The following is a 26,218-nucleotide window of genomic DNA, read 5'->3' as shown; positions in this document are numbered from 1 at the left end:
CACCGCGCCGCCTGCACTCGGCGGTGGCGCGTCCCCATCCCGGGACCTGTGGACGTTATTACTGCCAGCGGCCCGGCCCCTTCTCCACCCGGAGCTCCGGGTTTCTGGCAAGGTGGGGCCTGCGGAGGCGGGCAGGCCCTTCTCGGTGACACCAGGCCCGCAGGCCCAGGCAGCTCACCTCTCAGGTTTTGCTCCTGCGACTCTGGAACTTACTTTTCTTTCTTTCTCTTTTGTTGACATTAAGTAAGTTTATCAGACTCTCATCCCCTTATCAGAACAGGTGTGGTTTGTAGGACAGGACCAAGGAGGGGAAAGGCTGGAAAGCTGGTGACTGAAAACAACTGAGCAGGGAGAGAAAATGAAAGAAATCTGGAGAACAGGAAAGAAAGCCAAAGAATCTTGTGAATTGTAGCAAGAACAGGTTGAAGGAAGGAGCCCACTGGAATTCTTGGAGGAAGTTCAGCAGAAGCAGGTAGAAACGTTGGAGGGCATTTTCCATCCTAGAGGAACACTCAGAATGTGTGGAGAAAACAGCCTGCTTTGGGGAAACCCAGATTGCATGTATTGGGGGCACCTGAAACAGGGCATCCAGGAGTCAGGAGCCTCACCTACTCTGTTCAAAAACGAAACTGTCTTTCCTTGTGTCTTTGGACTGCAGAAGATGCTCGAAGTTAGAGCCCTGGGGCTGAGATCAGTCCTCCAGACTTAGCTATTTAGGAACCATTCTAGGGATCCTATCGGGGAATTTCTGGTCTGGTTTTGTTTCCCCTGCCTATGAAATGGCCTGTGGATTGCTTTTGGCTGGACCGTCACTTGCCCCTGGTTAGCTGCTCTGGCCAGCCCAGACTGCATGGGCTGAACAGTTGAAGAACCATAAGGGGTGGTTCATCCGCCAGTAAAAATCCCACAGGACACTGGTCACAGCCAGTCGTCTTCCCCTACATGCAAACTCTTTCCACGCCCAACGAATCCACTTAACCTCTCTGCGCTCCAGTTTCCCTCTCTGGATAATAGCAGCGTCTGTCTCATTCTGTTGTGAGGGTTGAATGAGATAATACAAGTCAAGTGCTTAGAACATAGGCATATGTAGGTGTTCAAACATTAGCTCATATCATTTCACATCACCTACTATAATTTTCAAGTTACCACTTCACACTTAGGCTATGGATTTTGCCTACTGTGATATCTAGACGACGACTCCTGTTCCCCGCACCTTCTGGTATGTCAATTCTGAGGTCAGGTTATAGAAGACCTTACAGTTTGTCTGGGTGCGTGGGTGTCTCCCATTCGGGATCATTCACTCTGAGGGAAGCCAGCTGCCATGTCGTGAGCAATCCTGTGGAGAGGCCCACGTGGAGTGGAACTCAGGACTCCTGTCACCTGCCACCTGCCACAGGACAAGCTTGGAAGTGGATCTGCCAACTGCAGACGAGCCTTTTGATGGCTGTGCTTAAGCTTCACTGCGGATACACACACCCACCCAAGTAAGTCACTCTTGAATTCCTGACGTACAACACTGAGGCAGTGAACCTGTGTTATATAAGCCACTAACTTCTGGGAGGTGTTACACAGCAATAGATAACCAATGTACCTCCTCACTGGTCTTGTTTCTAAGCCACTTTTAACTAGCTTTTGTGTACAGAAAATTTCATACACTGGATAACTTACTTAAACGCAGATCTAGGACCTCACCCCAGAGCCAAGAAATATGTGCCAGGTTCAGGCATCTGCATTTCGAATAAGCACTCCAACAATTGGATCAAAGACGGAGCTGCAGATCATGTTTTCAGAACAGTTAGAGGCTCTCCAGCTCAGACATTTCTGAATGCAGTTGCCAAATCCATCTTTTTAATCTTAACTCTGATCCTTCATTTGGTTGCTAAAAAATCTTTGATGCCCACTCCACCTTCCTGTCCAAAGTTATACTAAACCTCTTGCCAGCCTTCAAGGACTAGATCATCTGACACTAATCTCCCTCCACTTTACCATCTTCCTACTACAAACCCTGCATTTAAATAACCTGGAGCTTCTGGTCCCTACACGTACACAGGCTCTGCTGTTTCACACTGCAGCCTTTGTCTAAAATGTCTTGCCCCACATCTTGCTCTATGAAAATCCGCCCACCCGTTCAGCATCAATCTTGAGGAAATCTTCCCTGCCTTTTTCATGTTCATAACACTTAGATGACAAATTAGCATTTAACACACCTGAAAACCATTTAGTGAAGACCTGGTAGGTACAGGTCCTGTAGGGACCGAGGGACAGCAGAGAGCAGACCACCAGGGCGCCTGCTGCCATCTTCCATGCAGCCCAGCCTGCACAGTAGCTGTGTGTGAGTGTTGTGCATCCATGGAATCATGCATGTCTTGATGGCAAGGCTCAGTCCTGTGCAAGTTTGAATCCTGCCCAGCACCTAGGCACCCAATGCCTAGGCAGTGCCTTTCAGCTGAACAGATGTTCCAGCCTGAGGAGTGCAGACTGTGCACAAATACTACAGTCATTCACTCAACTTGGAATCTAGTATCTCTTTTTCTGTTCTTGTTTCCTTCCCATTCTTCTATTCATGTGCTTCTTTCCCATATTTGTAAATACCTCCCTTCTCCAACAATTCCTGTTGCTCCTTCTCCATCCTCTTCACTTCACCTCTCTTCTCCTCTACCACCTTCCCCCTTTTACTCCTTTTCTTTTCCATCTCCTCTTTCAGTTGGCATAATCTGGAAGAGAAATTATTCATCCTTGTTTTCAAAAGTAAACAAACTGTTTTAGATTGCTTTAAAAATATATCAAGTGGTTCTGTTACTTCTTAAGAGGTCCTCAATTACTTTGCCCTTCCCTATGGCCAGGGCTCTTGCAGAAAACATTTCCCCACTTCGTGACATAGGACACGTCTCGGGGAGGACTGCTGCCTTCCCAGGTTGGCAAGGTGGGGTCTGGGCGGCCAGCCTTGGACTGGGACAGGGGCTGAGCCTCCACTGCTGGCTGGCCAAGGGCGAGTCCAAGCCGTGTATGATGGGCAACTCCAGCGCTCATGTTCAGGAGTGCCCTGATGCCCACCCAGGGCCAGTGTTCTAAGAGAAAAGCTAGTATCTATTTGCTATACACTAGTTTAAAAATGTGTCATTAATTTGTTGGAATGGACATGAAACACATGGCTTACATTTTATGGGCCTGCTCCCTCGCATTCCTTTTAGAGTGCTGCTTAGGAGCCGTTCCAGAGCTGTACAGCCACGTGCATGGAACCATCCAGCTGGAGGGGCCAGGCAGAGACTCCCCAGTGCACGGCACCCCCACAGCGGTGTGACACAGCAGCCCCCGTTGCTGCCAGAAAGACTAGAGAAGCCACTTCTCACTTTTCATACGTGAAGGTCAGTTTGTGTTTAAATTCTACAGAAAATGAAAGTTGCCTTCAGATTAGAAACAGGAAAAACACCAATATTTTTCCTGTCATATTTAGAGCATCAGAAATCCAACCACATGTTTAATTCTCAAAGAAGTTACACATTTGTCCCACAGTGAATGAAGTAGATCAGAAAGACTAACACTTCAACTCTGCTAAAAATTGATTAAATCTCAAAATGTAGCTGTCACTAATCATAAAAAAATATACTGAAGATCTACTATGATTTTAGTTCTCTGCCAGCAGTTGGATTGATTCTGAACCATTTCCATTCCTGTATGACTCTCTATGGGCTTTTGCTTTTCATCTTTGTAAATATCAAGATGATTTAATGGTCTTCACATTAATTTTTGAATTAATGGCTCTAATTTTTGTATGTTTCTCCCTGAATTATCTTTATGAAATGTTTCCTCAAAATCCACGCTGTGGTTTGTTGATAAGACATTCTGTGTTTCTTGTGCCTCTGCAATGCAGTGGTAAGCCACCAGTGGCCCAGATGAACTACTGACCTCAGACTGTGGGTGGAATTGGACAACCCCTACCACAGGTGACATGAGACATCTGTGAATAGTCCATGGTCACCAGTGCTCTTTTACAGATCAAAGCTCTGAGGAAGGGACTTGGATCTTCCCAGGAGCTCTGAGCAGGTCTACTAATGCTAATGAAACCAAAACCTCGTCTCTTCCTTGGACCACATTCAGAATCAGGTTTCAATTTCCTAATAATTTTGCAGTCTTTGTAAATAGTACACTCATTATTTTAGTTTTATAGGGGTTTACTGCCAGTGAGCACAGATGTAGTTTTCAAAAACATTAAAATAACTTCGGGAGACTTCTTAGTGTTTGTCCCTTTGTCCCTTCCTCCAAGGACTTTTTATTGATTGGCATGGGAAGGAGCACAAATATCAACATTTTTTCAAAGTATCCCAGGGTATCCTAAAGTGTGGCCAACATTGAGAAGCACTAAAAATGAACAGCTAATTGGTTACAGCAGATTTTAAAGTAGTAGTAATGACAGCCCCTAGATTTTACTAGAATAAGCATGAAGCTAGATGTTCATCTTCTAGGTTCTAGTCTTGGAATGTGTCCCCAGCCTTGTCTTGGGATGGGTGTTCCACCAAACTCAGCCCATCAATTAATAGAGTGGCAATTACATGCAGTGCGAGAGATGCTGGGGTCTGGCCCATTGTAGCTGCCCAGTGTATTCCAGCTTCGCCTCTTTCCTTTCACTGCTTCCTGGTTATGAAACCCACTGTTCCCTCCGGCTGTTTAGTCGAACGAAGCACTTCCCTTTCTGGCTCAGACTCCCCACTCCCACCCAGGGCTCCAGGCAGCTCAGTCAGGTCCTTGTCCTTCCTGAAGATAGCTCAAGTTCTGCTCCCAGAATGCTTCCCTTTCCCACAGAACCATTTCCCGCAGTTTTACTCTGCCTAAAGACTAGCTATAAGTTGAAGTTCCTTCTACCTTTGGATAAAGTCAGACGCTCTGCCTCTTCCTCTAAGTGGTATTCACGTGAGAGCCAGCCAGGGCCTCAGTGATGAGTGCCATTGTTCAAGTTTGAGGCAGTTGATTCTCATTAGCAGTTCATATTTTAATGACAAAGAAATTTGCACAGCATCCACTATAGTGGAAGGTTATGTCCAGTAAATGACAGATCATGTTATACAGAGAAATATGCAAGATAGCAGACTCCCTTTGGAGAAAGGAATCTGTATCCACATGGAATTTCTATAACCACACTTGCCAACACTCACTGGGAATGAATGCTACATCTTTACAACTCCTCAGTAGAAGATAATAAAGCACACAATGTTTAGGGCTAGGAGGAATCCGGGCATTATCTGAACTTCATTTTGTAGCTGAAAAAAAAAAAAGACGGGGGAAGCAAGGTCAGCCATCATGGAACTAGTTAGTGGCATATCCAGAATTAAAGAGTTTCAGAGGTACTCTGAATCTGTAATGTAATCATTACCAAGGTACTATACTTACATTAACAACTAGCTCATTAACCTTACTGAATTCAGGAGGAAGACTGAGGGGAACCATTACTCGTGTTTCTCTCCCGATGTAAAGCACCTCTGTCTCTTGAAGAGGCAGACTCCAGCTGCCTTCGGGGTCCACGAGCCCAGGGCCAGCCATTGGATAAGAGGACTCACTCCATTCTTGACTGACAGCACTGAGATGGGAGTAGAAGGCCAGCAGGTGCCACGTCAGACTGTCAGGCTAATCCCTCTGGAGAAAACATCTGGGGCTGTGACCCTCTGCAGTATAGTAATGGGTATTGCTGGAACAGTCAAGTCAGTTCTGGGTGTTTCCTCAGGTTCTGACCAAAGGGGGAAGCGGGAGAAGAAGGAGGGGAAAAATGAGAGGAGCAGAGGAATCAACACCAGGAGAATAAAGAGAATGGAGGTGACTTTTAAAGATGAATACAGAGCTCATTGGATCTCCTGGTGATCTTTCCTTTCCTCTGGCGCTTTCCCATGGAGCCTCAGAGCCACACTCCTTCCCTGCAGGGGAAAGGCCCACGTAAGAAAGGGAGGAGGAATGCATCTGGTCTCCAGAAATGATTTTGAGGTTTTGCACAGCCGCCAACCAGTTTGCAGTATCTATGGGTTTTGTTTTGTTTGCTTTTAGATTCCACATGTAAGTGAAATCATACAGTATTTATCTTTCTCTGTAGACTTATTTCACATAGTGTAATACCCTCAAGGCCCATCTTTGTTGTCCCAAATGGCAAGATTTCATTCTTTTTTGTGGCTGAGTAGTATTCCATTATATATATATATGTGTGTGTGTGTATACACACACACACACACACACACACACACATACTACCTCTTCTTTATCTGTTCATACATCAGTAGATGTTTAGGTTTTTCCAAATTAATCTTGGCTATTGAAATAACACTGCAGTGAACATGGAAGTGCATATATCTTTTTGAATTACTGTTTTTGTTTTCTTCAAGTAAATACCCAGAGATGGAATTGCTCGATAAATATTGCTTTGGCTATATTTAATTTTTGGAGGAACCTGGATACTGTTTTCCAGCGGCTGCTCTGATTAGCACTCCCGCTATAGTGCACAAGGTGCACCGTTTCCCCACATCCTCGCCAACACTTGTTATTTGTCTCTTTGATATTACCCATCCTGACAGGTGTGCAGTGGCATCTCCCTGTGTTTTGATTTGCATTTCCCTGAGGATTAGTGATGTTGAGCATCTTTCCAGGTGTCTGTTGGTCATCAGTGTGTCCCCTCTAGAAAAATGTCTATCCAGGTCCTCTGCCCATGTTTTAGTCAGGTTTTTTTTGTTATTAAGTTATGTGAGTTCTTTATATATTTTGGATAGTAACTCCTTTTTGGATATATGATTTGCAAATATCTTCTCCCATTCAGTAGCTTACCTTTTCATTTTGATGATGGTTTCTTTAACTGTGCAGAGGCTTTTTAGTTTTATGTAACCCCATTTATTTATGTTTGATTTTGTCTCCATTGTCTCTGGAACCAGATAAAGAAAAATGTCGCCAAGAGTGATGTCAAGGAGCTTGCCACCTCTATTTTCTTCTAAGAGTTTTTGGTTTCTAGTCTGATATTCAGGTCTTTGGTACATTTTGAGTTAATTTTTGTGTATGGTGTAAGATAGGGGACCAGTTTCATTCTTTTGCTTGTAGCTGTCCAGTTTTCCCAGCACCATTTATTGAAGAGACTTTTGTCCTTTCCCTATTGTATATTCCTGGGTCCTTTGTCATAAATTATTTGACCATAAATGCATCAGTTTATTTCTGGGCTCTCTATCCTGTTTCATTGATCTATGTGTCTGTTTTTAGGCCAATACATATTCTTTTGATTACTAAACCTTTCTGATACAGCTTAAAATCTGGGTATGTGTCCAGCTTTATTTTTCTTTCTCAAAATTACTTTGATTATTTGGTATCTTTTATGGTTCCATACAAATTTTAAAATTATTCTCTTTCTGTGAAAAACACTATTGAGATTTTGATAGGTAATGTATTAAATTGTAGATTCCTTTGGGTAATACGGAAATTTTAACACTGATTCTTCCAATCTATGAGCGTGGAATAATTTTGCATTTGTCTGTGTTTCCTTCAATTTATTTTACCATCATCTTGTCTTATAGTTTGCAGTGGACAGGTCTTTCATGCCCTTGATTAAATTTATTCCTAGGTGTCTTATTCTTTTTGATGCAATTTTAAGTGGGGGATTGTTTTCTTAATTTCTTTTTCTTATAGTGTGCTCTTAGTATATAAAATTGCAACCGATTTTTGAGTGTATACTCTGTAACTTTATTGAATTCATTTATTATTTCTAGTAGTTTTTGGTGGAGTCTTAAGGGTTTTCTGTATATAAAATCATGTGCACAAATAGTGACAGTTTTGCCCCCTTTCCAATTTGGATGCCTTTTATTTCTTTCTCTTGCCTAATTATTCTGGCTTCAATACTATGTTGAATAAAAGTGACAAGAATGGGCATATTTGTCCTGATGTTATAGCAAAAGCTTTTACCTTTACATCATTGAGTATGATGTTAACTGAGGGCTTGTCATATATTGCCTTTATTATGTTGAGGTATGTTCCACCTATACCCACTTTATTGAAAGCTCCTATCATAAATGGATGTTGAATTTTATCAAATGCTTGGTCTGCATCTACTGAGATGCTCCTATGATTTTTAGCCTTCATTTAATTAATGTGTTGTAACAGATAGATTGCTTTGCAGATATTGAACCATCCTTGCATCCTTGGAATAAATCCCACTTGACCAAGGTGTTTAATCTTTTAATGTATTGTTGAATTTGGTTTGCTAGTATTTTGTTGAGGATTTTTGTATCTTTGTTCATCAGGGATACTGGTCTGGTCTGTAATTTTCTTTTTTTTGTGGTGTCCTTGTCTGATTTTGGTATCAGGGTAATGCTGGCCTTATAAAATGAGTTTGGAAGCATTCCCTCTTTGCTGTTGTTTTGGAATAACTAAGAAGGGTAAGTATGAAATCTTTCTTGAATGTTAAGTAGAATTCACCAGTGAAGCTGCCTAGTATTGGACTTTAATTGTTGGGAGGTTTTCGGTTATTGATTCATTCTCCTTACTAGTAATCAGTCTATATAGATATTCTATTTCTTCATGATTCAGTCTTGAAAGAGTATATGTTTCTAGGGATTTATTCATTTCTTCTAGGTTATCCAATTTTTAGTGTATAATTGTTCACCTAGTCCCTTATGGTCACATTTCCATGGTATAATTTATAACTTCTCCTTTCTCATTTCTGATTTTATACAGGCCTTCTCTGTTTTTTTCTTAGTGAGTCTAGCTAAACATTTGTCAGTTTTATCTTTTCAAAGAACCAGTTTTTAGTTTCATTGATTTTTTTTCTGTTGTTTTTGGCCTCTATTCACTTATTTCACTCTGGTTTTTATTACTTCCTTCTACGAACTTTGAGCTTTATCCATTTTTTTCTAGTTCCTTTAGGTGTAAAGTTATATTGCTTGAAATATTTCTAGTTTGAGGTACAGCTTTATTGCTATAATCTTCTCCCTTTGCATGCTTTTGTTGCATCCCATAGGTTTGATTCATTGTATTCCCCTTTTTTTTGGTCTCAACATATTTATAAAATTTCTCCTTTGATTTTCTTCATTGATCCACTGGTTATTCAATAGTATGTTGCTTAATCTCCACATTTGATTTGGGATTTTTTCCAGTTTTCTTCTAGTAATTGATTCCTAGTTTCATTCCATTGTGGTCAGAAAAGATGTTTGATATGGTTTTAATCTTTTTTAATTTATTAAGACTTAGTTGTGACCTAACCTGTGATCTATCCTGAGAACGTTCCATGTGCACCTGAGAGGAATGTGTATTCTGTTGCTTTTGGATAGAATGTTCTGTATAAATCTATTAAGTCTATCTGGTCTAATGTGTCATTTAAAGCTGATGTTTCCTTATGGATTCTGTGTCTGGATTATCTATCCATTAATGTAAGAGGGGTATTAAAGCCCCCTACTATTATTTTACTGCTGGCAATTTATGCCTTAAGGTCTGTTATTATTTACTTTATATATTTAGGTACTCCTATGTTGGGTACATAAATATTTACAAGTGTTATAGCTTCTTGTTAGATTGACCCTTCTATTATTATGTAATACTCATCTTTGTCTTTTATTGCAGTCTTTGCTCAAAGTCTGTTTTATCTGATATAAATATAGCTGCTCCAATTTCTTTTGTTTTTCATTTGTATGAAACATTTTCCCCATTCTTTCACTTTCAGTCTGTGTATGTCTTAACATCTGAAATGTGTTTCTTATAGGCAGCATATAGATAGGTCTTGTTTTTTAATCCATTCAGTTACTGTATATCTTTTGATTGGATTATTTAGTTGATTTATATTTAAAGTGATTTTTAATAAGTATGTACTCATGGTACTTTTTTTACTTCCTCTCTGTAGTTTTGTAGTTTCTCTCTGTTTCTTTCTCCTTTTGCTTTCTTCTTTTATGCTTTAATGTAGTGTCATGCTGAGATCCTTTCTCATTATCTTTTGTCTATCTAACATAGGTTTTTGCTTTGTGATTACCATATGGCTCACATATAAGAAATTAAATATATAATAGTGTATTTTAAGTTAATGGCAAGTTAAATTTGAGCACATTCTAAACCTGTTTTTACTCCCCCACTCATGCTTTATGTTTTTGAAGTCACATTTTCTTTTTATTTTGTGGATCCCTTTATCTAATTTTTGTAGTTATATTTATTTTTACTGCTTTTGTCTTTTAATCTTCATATTAGCATTATAAGTGATTAATTCACTACTTTTATCTCATATATATATATATATATATATATATATACCTTTAGCAGTGAGATTTTTACTTTCTTATGTTTTCTTTTTACTAATCAGTGCCCTTTTCATTTGAAAGAAGTCCCTTTTGCATTTTATTGAGGCTGATTTAGTGGTGATAAACTCACTTAGCTTCTGCTTGTCTGGAAAACTCATTATTGCTTCTTCAATTCTGAATGATAGTCTTTCTGGGTAGAGTATTTTTGGTTGGAAGCTTCTTTTTTCTCAGCAATGTGAATATATCATGTCACTCCCTTCTGGCTTATAAAGTTTCTGCTGAAAAATATGCTGATAGTCCCTTGTATGTAACAAATTATTTTTCTCTTGTTGACTTTAAGATTCTCTCTTTAACTTTTGAGATTTTAATTATACTGGGTCTCAATTATACTGGGTCTCTTTGGGTTCATTTTGTTTGGAAATCTCTAGGCTCATTAGGTCTGGATCTGGAGGTCTGTTTCTTTCCCCAGGTTCAGGATGTTTCCAGCTATTATTTCTCCCAAGAAATTTTCTGTCCCTTGCTCTCTCCTCGCCTTCTGAGACCTCTATAACATGAATATTATTCCACTTGATGTTGTTCCATAGGTCCCTTATGCTATCTTCACTTTTAAAAATTATTTTTTCTTTTTGTTGCCCTATTTGGGTGAATTGCACTACCCCATCTTCTGGCTCATTCTGATTCTTTCCTCTGCTTCATCCAGTCTGCTGCTGAAACCCTTTAGTGTATTTTTTTTTTGGTTATTGTGTTCTTTAGCTTTATGACTTCTGTTTGGTACTTTCTCATATTTTCTATCTCTTTGTGGAAGTTCTCACTCTGTACATCCATTCTTCTCCTGAGTTCAGTGGATATCTTTATGACTATTCCTTTGAATACTTTACAGGTAAATTACTTACCTCTACTTCATTAAGGATTTTTGCTGGAGTTTTATCTTTATCTTTCATTCAGAACATATACTTCTGTTTTCTCTTTTTGCTTGACTCTCTGAGTGTTTCAGGGTAAGAAGTGAAATAGCTGTCTCAGTCTCAAAGGAGTGGGCTGTGTGCGAGATGAAACTTATCTTTCCCTTGCATGTAGCTCTTTGTTGTCTCTCAAACTGTCTTTCCAGTTGTTTTAGTCCTGTCAGATCTGGTGGTGGCTGAGGAGTGACACAGAGGGTGGGGCATTTGCTCACTGGTGCCAGCAGGCTAGAGTGAAACTGAAAAAATTGTGCCCACCTGTGCAGGCACTAGCAAGGTAGAGAAAGAACACCAGAAATGGTGGCTGCCAGCACATCCATCCCTCAAGAGTCCCTCCAGGCTTCTGCCTCTCCTGCAAATACCTTAAGGGTGGCAAAGGGGTCTCGCTCACCTGTTGTCTAGGTGCTTTTCAATGTGTTACTTCTGCACTGGGTCATGGGGAACCGAGTATGTGTGTAAGCCCCCTAAGAGCTGCATCTCTTTCCCTATAGCCCTGTTTCTCCTCAACATGAGCCTCATTGGTCTCTGAAGCCAGATGTTTTGGGGGCTCCTCTCTCCAGTTACGTCCCAAGGGCTTGGGTGCCTACCGGGAGGCACAAACCCCTCTCTCCTCAGGGAGAAGCACCACATCTGAGAGAACCTTCCCAGCTTCTTGCTGTCGTAGGTCACTATGCCAGGGGTGGGGTTTTGGCAAGGTTGCATCTTGGCCTCTCCATCCATCTCAATGTGGCCTTTTTGTCTCTTGTTTTGGAGGATTTTTATCTGTTCTCAGGTTTTTTTCAGAGAGAATTTTTGCCTATGGAGCTGTAGATGTGTTGTATCTGTGGGACGAAGTGAGTTCAGGATCCTCCTACGCCGTCATCCTGAGCAACACCTCCTCTAAAGCATGAATTTTATTGTTAATTTTGCTACATGGGAGCATCCCTCCTAAGTTGGCTAAATAAAAGTCTAAGTAACATAGCAGGAACAAAAAACCCAAATCTTACTGTTTTTTAAAATATTTCCTAGTTAGATTCCAAGGAAGTAATATATGTCACTTAATGCTAGATGGAAATAGTTTCTAATCCTCTTTTTGTGCTATAAGTAATGACACCATAAACTGTACAGCTTAACATTTCAGAGGACTTTCAAGCCATTATTTCATTCAGTCCTCACAGTATGTTTGGTAAGGTAGGCCTTTTGATCTTATTTGACAAATGAGGACCCTCAGTTACAGGCCAATTTGATGATTTGCCTTGTTTACACAATAGCCTGTGTAGTGGTGGGACCAGATGGAATTCATGACTTCTACCATATGGTCCAAGTCTCTGTCCCCTACACCTGCCTGCCTCTGGCACTGTCATTTCCCATACATGTATAGGAAGGCTAGAACTTTGTTTCATTGTATTCGCATCCCTAGGACCTAGCACAGTGCACAGTACAGAGCAAGGACTTAAAACATGTTTGTTGAGAAATGAATGAATCTAAATTTGTGTTTGTCCAGAGACAAACTCAAGAAAATCAGTCCAGAGAAATTCAGTGCCTCCCTGAAAAGTCTGGGTAAACTCATTTTTGGAAGTTAAGGTTATATAGCTTTGTAAGCTAATAAATTACCAGGGTTTGTGTGTGTGTGTGTGTGTGTGTGTGTGTGTGTGTGTGTGTGTGTGTGTGGAATTATCTTAGCCCCAGGAATGACTTATATAACTTAACTGTTCTGAAATGAGATGCTCTTTTGTATGAAAGGAGGAGATAATTTTATAGGGATTATATTATTTTCCTATCACGGAATCATATGCCTCTATTTTTATTTTCCCTTGAAGTTTTATTATTTTTCAAGTCACCATTCATTATATGCAATGATATAAATCTTTCATCCCTAGGATGTGAATGACACACATTTGAGTTAACTATTGCTTTGAAATACATAGCATTTCTAGAACTCTGACCTAAAAAGAGTGTTATTTATATGATTGGTCTTGCAATTTTAGTAATATACCATTTTGAATTGTTATTCAATAATTTAATTGTTCTTGGTACTCTAATTAGGTTACGAATTCCTTCAGATCGATGCTTGTGTATTTTATTTATTTTTACATCCTCCCATACCCAGTGAAGAAATGACTATGTAAAGATGGACTTATGAGCACACAAATCAAGGCAAAGAATGTAGCAGTTGATGGAGCTCTTGATGTGGTCTGAAAATACTTGTTAGATAATGTATTTTTTAAAATTTTCATCTTGATTCAACTTAACAAATACTGAAGTTGAATGGAATTCTGTTTTATTGAACTTCTCATAGTATTTCCTGAGAGTTATATATATTTATAATGAAATTTTTTGTTGGTAGGGCAAAAAATGTAGACAGAATTTGGAGAGCTACTTCCAGGATATTCTAGTTAAGAAGAAAAGCCCCCTGTGGCTCTCCTTCTCTTCTTACTACTCATATGACATGCTAAGACCTACAGGTATGGAGTTCCTGTGGAAATGAATGATTGTATCTGCTTGCTTGTCAAACATGCAGTAAGTGCCTGTTATTGCTGGGATAGAGGGTAATGAAAAGAAACAGCCCCAGATGTCGATGGGCATAATATCAAAAAGGGGGAAAGTCATGAACAAAACCAACTGGAATAACTTTAATAGAGGGGAGGAAAGTGTATATACTACAGAAGCCACAGACACAAAGCTGTAAGTGTTCAGGGGAAGACGTATTGCACCAGTGTGGGGGATTCTGCATCCTACGTGTGTCAAACCCTGATGGTGATTGATGGGGCTCAGGGTAGGCTGCCCCACATGGGCCACTATGACATATGGATTATTTTAAAGTTACCTAAGAAACAGCCAGGGTGGCATGTGCATACAGTGAGACAACAAATTTGAGTGGATCTGTACTGTTGGAACTCAACCAGGAGTTGGGAAGGGTGCAAGTTGTAGCGCTCCAAAATCTTACGACTATAGACTATCTACAGTTAAAAGAACATACGGGATGTGAACAGATCCCAGAAATGGGTTGCTTTAATTTGTCTGATTTATCTCAGACTGTTCAAGTACAGTTGGACAATATCCATCATATCATAGACAAATTTTCACAAATGCCTAAGGTGGCTAACTGGTTTTCTTGGCTTCACTGGAGATGGCTGGTAATTATAGATCTGCTTAGTTTATGTCACCGTATTCCTATTATGTTAATATGTGTGCACAAGTTAGTTAGTAGTTTAAAACCTATGCATGCTTAAAGTACTCTACAAGAAGATATGTCAAAGAAATAATCAATCCTCCCATGTTTCCTTCATATGCTACCTCTATAGCTTTTCTTCTTCCTTCCTAATCACAACCCTTAAATAGAATTCGTGCCTCATATCGAATTTACCAAGCATCATAATTCCTCCAGGTGGTAAAGATACCTCGAGACAAGTGCTGAGCATATAAGCCACAGGGCATAAATCTGCAAAGAAGTAAAAAGCTAACCTTTTCAAACAATATGGCTTCTCTCTCACTTACCAACTTTACATTTCCCTGTATAGCCCAGGAAGATGACTGGTTAGCCAGAGACGGGTAAGATTCCTCAAGGGAGGAACAACCTAAGACAGGCACAGTCGCAGGGGGGCCATCAGGTGAGAAATCAGGGAACAACAGTGGTGAAGCTTAGAACCTCACCCCCGCCTGTTTTGAGAGAAAGCGTCTGCATCCGTGGATGTTTTATTGCCCTTGTCTAGCTCGGATTAGCACATAGTCTACAGGCACACACATGATCATCTACAATTGCTCTCCTACAACACTAAACTATGTTTTCTACCTTTATCTTGCATCTACCTACCACTTCAGCATTTTATTAAAAATAAAAAAAATAATAATAATAAAGGGAGAAATGTGGGATCCACATATAAATCAAGTATAAAAGTCAAATGAATATTCATATTTGACCTGATTGTTTATAGTTCATAATGCGTGATCAAAACTGAAAGTTTCTGTGATGAATGCCCTTGTACTGTTCACCGTGTAAGAACTTATTCACTATGTAAGAATTCGTTCACCATGTAAGAACTTGTTCATTATGCTTCAGAAGATTGGAGACTGATGAGAATTAGGCTTGAGATGGATTAATGATTGTGCATTGAGCATTGAGTCCCCTATACAGAATTTTATTGTTGTTAACAACCATTTGATCAATAAATATGAGAGATGCCCTCTCAAAAAAAAAAAAAAGAAACAGCCAGGGCAAAAAAGAACTGTAGTCCTTCTTTGTCTCCCTGAAAGCAAGAAATAAGTCTCCCATGTGGAAGGTGCCCTCCCTGGGCCGCGATGTAGAGAGACATCTCATCACCAGAGCCGGGGACTCAGGGTGTGAAGGCTGCCTGAACAGGCCCTGTTACTTCTTCACCAATCGACTGCCCCAAGCCTTTGTCTTGTCAGTTCTTCATAAACTTACTGTTTCTTTGTCTAAAATGTATAAAGACCATGGCTTTGATCACTGTCACTTTGATTTTCATATTTTTATGTGCTCCCATACATATGAACTTAAATTTGTTTTTCTCCTGTTAATCTCTTTAATATCAACTTTATTATTAGACGAGCCACAGAACCTAGAAGTGAAGAAAGGAAAAGGTTTCCTCCCCTTCTTTATCATAAAATGTGCCTTACATTGCCTACTTATCCTGAGTTTCTTGGTAAGGGAACGGTGGAGATTCATGGGGCGATCACAGAGGCCTTTGGGATTGTCAGTGAGGCAGAACATGTAATAAGGTTAGAAGACTCTAGGATTTTAGGAACATTTTCTTAACTAGAAATTTTTAGTCCTCTGGTCTGATCTTTCCAGCTTGTATCAGTCATCTTTTGCTGCATAACAAATACCCCCAAGCCTAGAGACTCTGAGCAGTAGCACTTGACTATTCCTCATGGACCTGTGGGCTGGCTGGATGGCCATCCTGCTGGTCTCGCCTGGACTTGCTCTTGCAGGCCTGCTGGACCCTGGGGTGGCTCAAACGGTGGGTCCTCTCCTTGCATGGGGCCTTCCACCCTCAAGGAATCTGGGCCTGTTTCTTCACAGCAGGGCAGCATTCCCCAGGCACCGTCCTGTCATGGAGCAGCACACTAGCTGATGTTCTGCTGGCAGAGGCAAGCGCATGGCAGTGCCCAGAGCTGTGTAGGGTGGATTGCCCAGTGGCATGGATACTGGGAGGTGTGAACCACTGGGAACCATTAGTGTGACAGTCTACCACACAGTCCAACACAGAACTCTCTAGAATGTGAACAACATGCCCATGGAAACTCAGCTGTGTAGGAATTTATTCCCTTGTGTCTTGGGATGGCTTGTTTCTGCAGACATCTGATGTGTAGAATCTGGACAACTCAAAAATTAGAAAAAAACCACTGTGGTGCTTCCTACAAGGACTTCCTTACCTCCCTCCCTTCCTTCTTCCCTTCCTCCCTCCTTCTGTTCCTTCCCTCCTTCCTTCCATCTCCCCCTCCCCCCTTTTTTCCTTCCTAACTTAGGGGCATTAAAGGCTAGAATTCAGATCTCAATCAATCTTTGTACAGACAAACCACAACCCAGTGATGTTTGCACAACCTCCCTCCCCATCCCCGTGGGCATGTAGTCTCCACTTTCATTTACTTTAAACCACACATTTGAGGACTTCTTATCTAATGTTCTATGTGGTTTTCAATGTTTATAATTAATTGATTTGATATGTCCTCTGCTTTTCAATGCTATGAATAAAATGCATAATTTCTCATAAATTTTGTTTTTACCATGTTTAACATTAACCAGTAGGAACAGTAGAAAGGAGTGGCCCCAAACCAGATCTTGCAGCACTGAGACTTTCACTCCCCAAACTATGTTTCTTCCTGTTTATGATTAACTTTGGTTTACCTTGTTTAGCTGGTATGCTGAGTATGAGACTGTGGTCTGATATATGATCATGTGGTTTGTTTTTCTGAGAAGAGGTGATTGTTCCACAGCAAACAGACCTCAACTTCTAACTATAAGTGAATTTGAAGTACATTTTTAATAGATTTTAATTTTCATTAAGCCTAAGGGTATAATTATACAAACAACAGATTGCTAAGTAGGAGCAGAGTGTTGAGTGCTTCTTTCTGATGGAAGAGTCCGAGTTTCCCAGGATGTCGCCACTGAGTGGGGGTGAGCAAGGCACCGCTGGAAGCCCCAGGAAGACTTTGAACTGGCACTACCGGATTTAAATCCAGAGGTGACTTGGGTATTAGGAGAGCAGGTCCCTGGTCAAGCACATAGTCTGTTCTATACGTAAGGTTCAGGTTGAACAAACAAACAAACAAACAGAATGAAAGAAAACCTATTCATTGCCTACCTCTTGAGTGCTAAGCCTGGATCTGTGGAATGCCTGTCGCCGCAGCGCTCTGAGCTGCATCATTAACAACATCATTATTCACCTTGTTCTCCTTACTTGTCGTCGGTGAGCAAATTTTGTTCAGGCACAAATACATGTGAAGGGAACAGAGAGAAGTGGGGCGTCACAGTGAATGATGTCAGGTCTGGCTTTTGGCTCAGCAAAGCAATGTCAGGCTGTAGGAAGAGAAGGCTACCCAGTTCCGCCACACTCTACTGGCAGGCTGCCTCTGGAAACTTTTGTTTGATTTTTGAGTGCCACAATCAATCACAACCAAGAAGTATAGTGTTCCCAGAGAAGAATGCATGAGTACAGATGGTTAAAGGAATTGGGATGGTTAGCCTGAGCAAAAGAAGGCTTCAGAGTATGTGGGAACAGTTTCGTCTGAAGGAGTCTCATCTGGTCTCGGGTGTGGCCTAGTTAGTTCGGGTGTTTCTGGGCAGCTGTGTCTTGGGAGGTGTCTCCCAGTGCACTTGTCAGACCCTCAACCCAGAGTGGAGTGGGCTCTTGACTCTGATCAGGAAAGAATTCTCAGTCAGGTCAGACAAGTTCCAGCAAGGAAGGAATTCATTAAAGCAAGAGTAGAAGTGGATGTCAGCAGCTGTGCAGGCAGCAGAGAGCAAGGCAGAGCAGAGGGAGGGGAGGGGAGTTCGTTGACCTCCTGCTCAGCACAGGGAAAATCCCTTGCCAACTCCTGAAACCAGGGTCACCTGGCGTCTGGTGTCCACTTGATCTGCATAGTGCAGGAATTGTATCCCTATTATTCCAGAATTTGGGGGAGCTATAGAGCACTGGTTGGAGTGAGATTACGTTCTGAGAACTTCCATTTCCCTACTGGTCTGAAATAAAACAGGGAGAGAGAAAAGGATTGTGTTAAGACTAGAAAGTTGAAATAGAAGAATGAAATAGCAAAGAGACATTTTCCTCTGGAGGTGCAGGTTGGGGAGTTTTTGTCTTTATCAGGGAAAAGTTCAGAGATAAGTGCAGTAGGCTTATGCAACAGGAAAATGTATTTGATAAGACAGTACACACTCAGATGGGAGTGTGGGAGATAGGAGGCAGGCTCGAGGGTTTAGGGTTTTATAGGGCCTTTGGGTAAGGGTAGGCATAAGGCAGGCCATATACAGGTGATTCCTGACTCCTTTGAAGTTTTGTCTTCAGGATAGGGTTATTTAGGTGATTGTGTTGATCTGGATCTTGGCATTCTTTATCCACATAGATTCAGTTACACTTCAAAGGTCTATCTCTTGGCCTGCTTACAAAGTTACTTAAACAGCACATAGATCAAGGTAAAATATATGCTGGGCCCTTTTCACAGGCTAAATTGATTTTATAATGACATGACCCTTGTCCCATTTCCCTGTTCTATCTCACGGGTACTAGAAGTACTTTAGACAAAATGAAATTTGAGATCAGTTATTGCTCACCAGATCTCACCTCTCCTGATGACCTTCATTTACCAAATGAGGACAGCCAGGACATGACTACCACCTTCTCCCTCTACTAGTCCATTTTCTTATTTACTGCTACACTAGGTTTTGTAAACCTTAACTCTGGCCCTGTCTCCTTTCTAAACATATTTACCCACCACTGCTGCGTCTAGTCCATTATGTTTCTGTATTAAAGTTCATTCCATGGTTCCAAACTCCTATGTCAGGCTATACCATTTCATCCCTTTCTCCACTTTAACCTACTCAGCTCCCAAGCACTCTCATGCATAGACTTTGAGACCTGATACACACACACACACACACACGCACACATACATCCACTCCAATTCTGACGATCATTTTTAAAAATTTCACCCGTCTATGTAGACGTATGATGAAGCCTACAGCATAGCTCACGTTCCTGGGTCTCTTTCATCCAGAGACAACCTCTACTCCTTTGGATCTGCCCAAGACCCGGATCTTCTCTCCCTATAATACTGAGTATTTGAGCTCTGTAACTGCTGGCCACAAGGTGCTGTTCTCCCAGTCTTCTCATGAGCTTGCTCCCACTATATTGCTCATTTAGCTCAAAGGAACTGATTCTCTTGATTCCTCCAATTTTATTGGCTTAGCATCCACCTCTGTTCCCTTCCTCTCTCCCCACCCCAACATAATCCTCCTTGGTTGATTTCTTACCATCACCTTCACTTCCCTTACTCCCTACCTTATTCTTCTGGAGAAAGAAAATCCACAGTCATGGAAATAGGGGGTCCTGTGAGTCATGCTCTGACTTCAGCTGGACCTGCAGGCTTCCCTTCTGTCAGTCTTGGGTCAGCTTCTCTCAGTGTCCTTATCAAGCCCTCTAAACCACTGTCACACTCTTCAAGATGCTAGCCCTCAATTTCCGCCTATTACCTTGCCCCCTTTCTGGAGAAAACTGATGCTTTTAGACATGGTGGCTGCATCAGTCAGGGAATCTTTGTTATAAACAACAGAATCCAGCCTACTGGCTAAATGCCATACTTGTTAGATATTATTTCATCCAGAGAGCCAGCTTGGAAGCTCTCCAGCCCCAACCACGCCATGGGGGCTGTTGTAGTAAACACCACTGCCAGAATCCAAACTTCAGCTTGGACAGTGCACTGATGATGCTCACAACTGGCCAGGTCAGAAGTTCCTAGTGCATTTGAAGAGATAAACACTTCACTTTACTTGCCCAAATATGGGGTCTGCATATGTTCCCCTCTTCATGGTGCCCCCTTTCAAGTCAACATATATCAGAGCATCCGACTGGTGGAAGTTGGAACGCATACCTCGTCGTCACAGCAGGGGATGACAGGAGAATGAGCTCTGGTTCCTACCTTGCAGGGACAGGGTCATAATGCGGGAAGTTCTTCAAATATAAGAGGGGTGGTCAAGATACTTGCCAGCTACAAGTGTGAAGAACGTCCCCTGTAATCCTTCAGCTTCACATCCCCACTTGAAGCTCCATCTCTCTCCATACCCTTCGTGTCTCCTTTCTTCAATCGCAGTGCCTTCTACTTGGGAAGGTCATCCCCTTTAATTCTAGTCTAAACTCCACCCCTTTCTGCTTCTTCCATGTTCTCCATCTATCCTCTCCTTTCTTTCTTTTTTTTTTTAAGTCGAATCATTCTTATTTTACTACTCATATAATCTGACAATTCAAAGAATAACAATCTAGGGTTAAAATATCTAAACAGTATAATCCAAGAGTACGGTATAATTTTTCAATCACAATTTTCTTTTCCTCTTGTCTTATACCCAACCAGTCTTAAAAATTTTAAATGACTGTCTAGTGAGAATCATTTGGTAGATTTTGTGATAATGATGGAAACTGAAACATTTAAAGGGATGCTGCCATCCTCCCAGAAATCTATAAAACCGACTGCTGTAAGTAGAGGAAACAGAGATAATGTATACATCCAAAATGTAATCTGCAGGGAGATGAATTAAGGCACATTACTGTTACTGATTAATAAATTAACCTGTAAAAACCAGTCGACTTCTTTTAGTTTTTCCATCGTTTCCTGTCTTGCTCTTTCTTCAGTCTCCCATCGGCACTGTTCCGTATTGTTGTGTTCCAGAGAAATCATTGTCATGTGGGTTTTAAGGTTTCTGATTTCCTGTCTCAACGTTTTTTCAGACTTGTTTTGTTCTTTACACATTTCTTTCTCATTGCTTTCGTAGATACCAGCTGTTATCGAAGAATTTGATTTCTTTCAACTAGTTGACATTCTAAAGAAACTTCCAGTTTTGTTGAAAGATCAACAACCTTCAGTTTTCAAATCCCCAGATGTGTGACTTGACTCATCCCTGAGAGTGATACCAGGAGAATCCGAACCTCGCAGTGACTATATTTTGCACAAGAACCTGCCGCGGATACTTGTGTTGCCTTGTCTACTACCGTTATATAGCTGACATAGACTTCTGTTTCCGTGGCAGGCTTGCGGTGATTATATTTTGCACAAAAACCTCGCAGTGACTATACTTGGCACGAGAACCTCGCAGTGACTATATTTTGCATGAGAACCTGCTGTGGATAGTTGTTTTGCCTTTTCTGCTTCTGTGATTTAGCCGTGAGAGTCTTCTGCTTCTGTGGCTGGCTCGCACTGACTGTATTTTCTATGAGAACCTGCTGTGGATACTTGTGTTGCCTTGTCTACACCATTATATAGCTGACAGAGTCTTCTGCTTCCATGGCAGGCTCACGGTGACTATATTTTGCACAAGAATCTGCTGTGGATACTTGTTATGCCCTCTCTGCTCCTGTTATATAGCCGCTAGAGTCTTCTGCTTCCATGACTGCCTGCTCTCCTGGTCTTCCTTACCTCTCTAAGCAGTCCTTTATGCTTCTTCAGGGGCCCATCATCGTCCACTTCTCCTCTCCCACTTCCTGGGGTTCCTAAGCCCATCACTCCGCTGAGTCTTATGACTCTAATGGACTCTGGTGACTGTCTACTTGCATTTTTTGCACCCACAGGTATGTAGACGCCTCCCAAATCTGTGCCCCTAGTCCAGACCTCTTCCTTCAAATTTGCTCTTGGACAGTAAAATCCCTGATTAACATGCCCACTTGAACATCACACCTGGATGTCAACTCAGCATAGCACAAACAGAATTAATCTTTCCTCCTTTAGTCTAGACTCTCTTAGTTTGTTATATCAACCCCTCCTTCAAGTTATTCTCAGCATTTCTTTTTTCTTTATTATCTCTCATCCCATGTTAATTCTCATCAGGCCATGTCAATTCTAATGCCTGAATATTTCTCAAATTCATCAGAGCCCTTCTAGTTTTGCTGTCTTGGTCCAGGGTCTCATCATCTTTCTGAATTTCTAACTGATCTAGTCTCCTAACTTGTGTCCTTTCTTCCCATTTTATCCTCTCCAAATCCAAAAAAGAGATATTAACAATTTTAAACCAACTATATCATTACATCTCAAAACCCATCATCTCTCGGGGAGGCGGATCCCTGCCCCCCTCTCCAGCCTCACGCCTCACCTTCTCTCCAGCTTAGGCTTCAGCAGTGCCAATAGTTCATTAGCTGCTTGCCGCTCCACGCTGGCTGTGCTTTCTCCGCCTGTGTTCGTGCCATCGCTTCTGCCTGGAAGGCTCTTCCCTTTCTCCTGCCTGCATCGCCACTCCAGCCCCCACCCCAGCCCCTGACCGCCTCTCCGCCACTACAGAGTTAGGTGCCCCTTCTGAGTGCTCCCACAATGCCTGTTATGTACTCCTCACAGCACCTGCTTGATATTTTATAACATCCAGTTATAATTAGGTCTTCTGCCCTACGAAACCTGTACCTTTCTTAAGAGAAAAGTTTGTCTCATTCTTTGTTGTAACCTCAGAACCCAGTAAAACGCCTGGCAGCTAGTAGGAACTTCACTAATGTCTGAGAAACAAGTGAAATAAAGGATTACCTTTACAAATCCTGGAGTCAGGTTTTTGGTGTTAACCCTCCCATCCCTTATCACCATCCTGATAACATATGAAAAATGGCTCTACCAGTTTACAATCTTATGGTTAAGACTTAAGATATTACAGAAACACATTTCTAACAGACTTTAAAAGCCATGTTTACATAGTTGCCCCATCAGTGTGAGAAGCATGGCAGAATAAAGGCGACCTTCTGTCTAAAATTAAGATGCATCTCTCACCCTGGATGGTCAGGGCATGCCCAAGATCTGGAGGAAAAGTAAGAAGGACTATGCCGTGGGAAAGTCCTGCGACCTTTGAGCTGGAATTAGAGCAAGTGAGAGTTTAAAAGGTCAGTTGTTAAACTACACAATAGATGAATCATTAGGAAGAGAATTAAATGAATGGCACAATGTGGTAAATATGCTTCCTTTAGATTCTCATAAAAGAAAGGAGTTCTGATTCCCATGAGGTGACAATGGCCCAACTTGCGAAGGTTTTTAGGTTCCTTGAACTGGCATGTTGCATCCTTAAATGGCCTAACCCTTAGCTGGGGAATCCTCTTGAGGGCAGTCACTAAGCAGAGCTAGTAACCGCCACATGAGTTGCCAGAATACCAGTCCACCAAGTAGGGTTCACAGGGGCCCAGATGCTCCATCCTCTGTGAAAATGGAACACTGAAAACTGCTCCACTTACCACCATGCAAAATTCTGTTGGACCCTGGACTGGCCAAATAGCCAGAAAGATAAATTTTAAAAAGTATTTGTTTATGTATTTTAATTAAAGAAAATGTTGAGTTCTTTATTTTCATTAATCATCCACATTTGTATGGGTCCCAAACTGAGTCCCTTTATTGGCGGAATCTGGAATCTCAGAGCAAATGTAACCAGGTACAGAGACTTCTTCTCTTTATTTATTAAATAAAGAAGAGTTCCCTTCCACAGACTATACCTGTAAATACTGCAGTATAATGAAAATAACAAAAATGTGTTAGAGTGCAGTTTTTAGGCACAAATGTTTTTGCTTGCAAGCATATAATTGGCTTTGACTAAGGAAACTTGAAAGGGCTGGTGGGTTATTGTCATTTATGAGCAATGTAGCTCATGGTGACATGGCCACTCTCAGTGAGAGGCCGGGACCATGAGCCTCGTGATGGCCAGAATCTCTGGGTTCTCAGCCTGCGGAACGATGTCAACTCTGGTTCCTACTGTTCTGTTGGAATCCTTGCAACTCTCCTGGAACCGCTTCTTTCCCCAGCTGCTGTCCCCTGCCCCTGCCCTGTGAGCATGTGCTGCCCTCTGCCTGTGTACTCTTTGTAGCCGGAGACTCTGCTTCCCTAAGTGCATCTCAGAGCGGCAACAAGCAGCACCGGGCTGGCCTCTGTGTTCCCTCATCTGGGTGGTCGTGTCCTTCAGCAGGGAACTCAACTCATTAGGGGACAGAAGAACCTTTTTGCAGTTCCACTTCTGGAAGTAGTAAATTAATCATTAACTAAAACATCTATGCCCCTGGAAATGAGTCCCTACAAACTGAATCCTGTTGTCTTGTAGACTGGCCCATGGTTGAAAAAGAGATGAGAGTTTGGAAGCAGAGTAAGACCAGCTGAAGGTAGAAAGAGGGATGGGGATACCCAGGGGCTCATCTTGGCTCTGACAGTACAAATGTGGGGGAGGACAGTGCACAGCCATGCCTCTCCCCAGCCCCCGTCTCCTCATCTATGTAATGAAGGATTTATAAGGAAAGTAGTCTAAAAGTCTGAAATTCTGCAATTTCATGAATCTTGAGTAGACAACCAATTAGATAGAGAATATGAGCTAAATGTAATTAAAGACATATGCAATAAGTATCCAAGTTCCAACAAATATTCTATACATAGTCACAATAAAGAACAAATGAGGGAGATTTTTAAAATTCACTAGTTTGGTTTTTCTAGCCCATGATAACATTTATCCATTTATCAATCTATTTCCTTTTCCTTTAAAAAATCAGGCATCTAATGACTTGAGGCCTAAGTGTTGAAATGATTCAAGACTAGAAATTCTAGTTGTATCAGTAGGGCTAGAGGTGTGTTGCTGTAATCCTTAATTTTTTGTTGTTGTTCTCAAAGGCAGTCTAGTTATATTTAGCATTGATGTGTCAAATAAACATTGATCAGTGAAGTAGTTTGCTGGAGATTCATCAAGAACAAGTGTCTGGGAGGATGTAAAGATCCTTCTGGTGCTTCTCTTGATCAGGCACCTAGATGAGTTTCTGAACCACTCTGCCGTGTGCCAAAGGTCAGATGACATCAGATTCATTGCGCGGTGCTGGTTAGGGAGAGCTTGGCAGCATAGGAGGCTTTGGAGACTAGAACTCTTTACGATTTCGAGAGTTCACTTGGAGAGCCTTCCCAAATCCATTGCCCACTCTCTGGCTGTCCCCCAAGACTTCCAAAGGGAGGGGTTCAAATGCACTGGCACCCATGTAGATCTGAACTATTTGAATTATCCCCAGTTACAAGTTTCCAGGATCTGACCCAGCAGTCAAAAACATGTGCTGAGTACTAATATGTTCTAAGCACAGTGCTCAGTAGGGAATATGTAGAAAAGCAGGGAAGATCAAGCTTTTGCCCTCAGGCTTTAGGTCCAGGGGGAAAGGATAGCATTTTTCAGATTGAAGATTTCAGGTAGATTTCTACCAGGCTCCTGTAGCAGAAGACCAGGATTATTTGAGCAAAAATATCACTCAAACTTTAAATGTCCTGATCACTACCTCTCTCCTAAAAGGTCCATTGGCAGCAGAGATGTCACAGGACTCAGTACTCAAAACACTACCAGGGCAGCACCCTCCCTCCTCTCTCTAGGAAGCCCAGGTTCTGATGCCCCCTCTTCTCTCTTTGCTTGGCCCTACTTTTGTCCTCTGCCTACCATATACTTTGAAATAGAAAAATTGATGAAATGATTGCAGCTTATTACTGCCATCCCGGAGGTTATCTACCTTGAGAGCTACATAGTTCTAGGTCATGTAACCCAGGTAGACAACAGAAATGTAGGTACACGTGCAGACGGAAATGATACAAAAAGTGGATGCACCAAATACTCCCATCCTGAAGATTTTCTTTACCCCAGTTGTTTTATACAACTGAATATGGTTCTGAGGACAAGGGTGCAGAGACTGCTGCCCTGTGTGCACTGGTGTATCCTTTCAGAAACAATTCAAATAGGCTTTAGTGAAAAAATGCCTTACATTGATTGTTTACTGTGTGCCTGGCACCGCATGTCTTACATGCTTTTATCCATTTAACCATTGTAATAAGCCTTTTGTTATGTCCACATTACAG

General features: G+C 41.6%; 1 protein-coding gene across 12 annotated transcripts in view; it reads left to right on the top strand.

Annotated features, from left to right (window-relative positions):
• The first annotated feature begins 92 nt into the window (after positions 1 to 92).
• The window catches only part of LOC108403398 (uncharacterized), a 67,559-nt gene continuing 41,433 nt past the window's right edge, over positions 93 to 26,218 (top strand). For 9 of the 12 annotated variants that reach the window (XR_012123755.1, XM_073218793.1, XM_073218792.1 and 6 more), the window contains exons 1-2: positions 130 to 1,484; positions 3,192 to 3,365. The gene's annotated coding sequence lies outside the window, so the exon portion shown is untranslated. Of the gene's footprint in view, positions 1,485 to 3,191; positions 3,366 to 21,173; positions 22,913 to 26,218 lie in introns of those variants that run through there. The other 3 variants (XM_073218795.1, XR_012123756.1, XM_073218794.1) reach the window with 3 other exon arrangements.

This window comes from Manis javanica, chromosome 12 (assembly GCF_040802235.1).
Source record: "Manis javanica isolate MJ-LG chromosome 12, MJ_LKY, whole genome shotgun sequence".
Lineage (NCBI taxonomy): Eukaryota > Metazoa > Chordata > Mammalia > Pholidota > Manidae > Manis > Manis javanica.
Note: the sequence above shows the minus strand (reverse complement) of the source record. Positions and strands in the feature narration are given on the sequence as shown.